The sequence below is a fragment of the Malus domestica genome, chromosome 10 (genome assembly GCF_042453785.1).
Source record: "Malus domestica chromosome 10, GDT2T_hap1".
Lineage (NCBI taxonomy): Eukaryota > Viridiplantae > Streptophyta > Magnoliopsida > Rosales > Rosaceae > Malus > Malus domestica.
Genome location: NC_091670.1, coordinates 22,616,296 through 22,620,310, shown reverse-complemented (window position 1 = coordinate 22,620,310; position 4,015 = coordinate 22,616,296). Strand labels below are relative to the sequence as shown.

The 4,015-nt window shown below is 36.7% G+C and overlaps 1 long non-coding RNA gene across 1 annotated transcript; it reads left to right on the top strand.

The window, feature by feature from the left end:
- The first annotated feature begins 2,360 nt into the window (after positions 1 to 2,360).
- Positions 2,361 to 3,568, top strand: LOC139188906 (uncharacterized). The gene is made up of 2 exons (XR_011572313.1): positions 2,361 to 2,431; positions 3,313 to 3,568. It is a non-coding gene; the product is annotated as an uncharacterized lncRNA (long non-coding RNA).
- The last annotated feature ends 447 nt before the right edge of the window (positions 3,569 to 4,015 follow it).

The following is a 4,015-nucleotide window of genomic DNA, read 5'->3' as shown; positions in this document are numbered from 1 at the left end:
ACCAAAAGATAAGTAGAGAACTTGTAAAAAGGAATTCAAAAGTTGAAAACCAATCTATTGTACATATATATATTTGTATAAAATTAACCAATAAAGAGTTATTATTCCCACTCCAGTACCTTATCTTCTCACCAATTTTTAATGAAATTATTAATTATAAGTTTACCAATTTGTAAAATGACTGATAAGAACCTTAAAAGATATATTATAATAATAAGTTGTTTTTTTATGCAGTGTTCTTTAATTTGTATCAGGTCTCTCGAAAAAAGTATGCGATGTAAAATTACGATACCATTTCCTTTACCAAACCTATGGGAATTACTGAAAAGATTCACGGGATGGAACCATTAAAATGGATATTACTGGAAGGAAAGACACTGAACTCTCATGTTTCATGTCGATGAATCCAAGTTAATTTTTATCTTAATATGAAACAATCAATTATTTTTTTCTTAGATGAAGCAGATGAAATTCTGTCACGACCATGTCCTTAATCTTAGTTTTATATATATAATTTGTTTATATTCTTTTTTCTAATAAACAAGTTTATAAAATTAAGATATATATATATATATGTTAGAGGTTATTTTGGAAATAATAGTATATAACATTTTAGTTTTTTAATTTTTTATAATGGGTGAGATTATAATGTGAGTAGATAACTAGGACAATAGGATGGGCTAGTGGCTCTTTAAATGAATTAATAAACTTGAATAAAATGAGGGTAAAAGTCTAAAATAACTTTTTTATGAAAAATTTAACAGAGTTAGAGTGAGATGACAAAATAATTATTTCATAGAACTCATATGGTAAATTGTTTAAAGTTTTTAGTTCATATAACAAATTCAGAAAATATGTATAGGTTCGTACGACATTTCCAAAAAATTTCCAGAAAAAAAACTAGAGCAAACCCTAAGAGACGAAAAGCCAAAAACAGCTCAGTTAAAATAAATCCCAAATCTATACTAATTAATAAAATTCTTTTTGTCAACCAAAAGAGGGTAAAAAGACAAATTAGTCTTCTATCACACAAAAAAATGATGGGCAATAATGTAATTTCACATGTCTAAATTTTATTATTTTTTTTTAGCCTCACGTATATGTAATGTTAAAATACCTCCAATATTAAAAAAAAAAAAAAACCAAAAACAAAAATCTCCCACTCCCCCATGTTCTCTCTCTCTTCCTCTCTCCTCATTTTCTAAAAAAATGTGTTTATACACATAATGTCACAGCCCGTCCCGGAACTACTAATACCGAGGACGTGAAATTACAAAAGTGACCTTAAACGGGATTAAGGTGCGTAAATTTGACATTTAGTTTTATCTAAAGTTCCTAAGCTTTTGTTAGTTAGACTTAAACTTGGACTAATAATTTTGTGTTTGGACTTTAGGTGGGGTCCTATACCCTAAATCCCTCCCCATTTTCCGTTTTGTTGTCTCTCTCATCTCCTCAGTCACTCTCTCTCTCTTCCTCAGACTTCATTCTCTCTCACTCTCTCTCTTACTCTCGAACTCACAAGCTCACACACAAACTTACCTAAAACATGCACGAACGTCCAAGTGAAGATCACCACGACACTCCTGATGACTTCACGAACACGGGGATACCATTTTCAAGTAAGTTTCATTTCTGAAATCCTAGTTTCTAAAGACCCCGTGAAATGGCACTATTCATGACCTTCTAAATGACTATGTTTTAGGCTAAAACAAGCTCACAGTGAGCTTAAGGAGGTCACGAGGAGGCTCGGAGTGCCTCGTTTGAACAAAATGGATATCGGGATCACTGGTTTCGAGTTTGGCCGAATTTGAGGAATTTTGGAAGGTATGATCTTGTTGTTTTTAAGGTTTAAAAACCTTCCAACGTGATAGTACATGTTAAATGCTTCATTTTGGTGTAAAATTCGAAGAAATTGGACGAAAAACGAAGGCGATTAGTGAATTTGAAAAATTACCCAGTTTCCGGCGCCGGCGACGGTCGCCGGAGCTGAAGGTTGAAGGTGACGGAATATTCCGTCAAGTTTGACGGAATATTCTGACGCCGTTAGTCAGTTTTAACGGAAACCGTTAGTTTTTAACGGAATATACTAGGATTTGACGGAATATTCCCTAACGCCGTTCATTGTAGCCGTCAGTGTGCATGTCACGTGGCCGCGCGTGGGGGGCGCGTAGGTCCGTGCCACGTCAGGCGCGTGGGGGCGCGTGAGACCTCCAAAAATTATTTTAAAAATATGGGGATGATCCTGAGGTTGTGTAGGTCACGGTGGTATATTCATAAACCCAAATTGAGCAATATATGAGGAGTTATTAACTAAGTTTTGGGTTAGGCGTTAAATAACGTCAAAATGGTTACTTTTGTATAGGTGAGGTTTATGCGGGCATCGGGCATGGCCAAGGGATGCTCAGGGACTTACGAGACGTCGATGTAATCTGTGAGTGGGCAGTTTTGTTTTCCGTATATATATATATACTTGACGTTTTCCCAGAAATTGAATTAGAATGAAATTATGTTTTAAACGAAAGGTATATAGAATTATATGAAAACGTGAATCGAAAGGTCATGCATAGAAGTATATGAAATATATATGGAAATGTAAATCGAATTGCCATGCATGAAATGATATGAATCAAATGATATGAATTGATATATGATGCATATGTATGAATTGGTGCGGCGGACGCACAGGTGAGTATCAGGTGAGTATTTAATTACTGTTATGATGATGATGATATATATTGAGCTCAAATCCTGCACCATGGTTTAGTGCTTATAGTATTCACCGCATCGCACGCTCGCCTTGGATCCAAGTAGATGCTGGTCGCACAGTCCACGCGGAGTGGGTGCAACGGGCCAGTCGAAGAGTGTTAGTGAGATTTCGACTGGTGGGTGACCTTAGGTTATGTGCACAGATGATTGATGAGAGAAGCACTAGAGCGTAACTTGTGTGCAGAAGGCCGGACGGGTCACAGAGGTGACTCCGGCAGAGTGAGAGTGATAGATTTTGAGCTCTAGGTTCAACCGTGCAGGGCTATTAGAGGGCCTCCGGTTGATTACTTTCTTGCACCTGATATGATTATTGTTGATGCATCCATACTTAATTGTTGAATTAGACATGGCATGGCATGATTGATAAAGAAAAATGTTGAGATAGTAAAAATGAAGTTTTGAGAATATATATGTATATTTATATTTTACATTTCTGGGAAAGTATACAGGTTTTACGGAGAGGGGTTACAACGTTTTGAGAAATGTTTGGATTTGGAAAAGAATTGTTTTACTGACCCACTCAATTTTGGTTTTGCGCCCCTCCAGGTTCAGGAATCACAAAGGTGTGGTGACTACGAGGAATTCGACGGTGTTCTGACAGATTGGACAAAATTAGGACTCACCTTCGGGTGTATCAACTTATAAATTGTATCTTAAAGCTTCCATACTGTGCAAATGGTTACGTCACTCTCACGTGACGGCCAGCATGCCCTCCTTCGGGACGGGGTGTGTTAGTTGGTATCAGAGCATGGTTGCAATCTTGGACATCTTGAGAAGTTTCTAGTGAATTCTGTCAGAACTACACCGCCTCGTAGCAAGCGACTTAGTTAGAGGAATTTAGTCTCCCTAATATAGCGGTTTAGGGGAAACTATTATTATGGTGATTCAGTATATTATCAAAATGGACATTTTAAGACGGGTTATGAGTTGAATTTGAATCACCTTATGAAATGATGAACCTGAGGGAACGAAGTAACGGTTTAACCATTTGAAAAAGATGTTTCAGATTATGCAAGTCAAAGGAATCTTCCTTCTGACAGGGGGTCGAGACGACTACCTGGTTTTGGGTATGAATTTGTATCCTGGTGGAAACAGGATTGTTAATTGTTGTCACCAGAGGAATCAGCCGATTTAAAATTGTTTAAGGACTTGTTTAAGGAAAAGTTTATTCCTCCGGCATTGATCGATGGTAGTAAACAAGAGTTTACAAATATGAGACAAGGAAGGTGATGATCGAGGGATATTATAG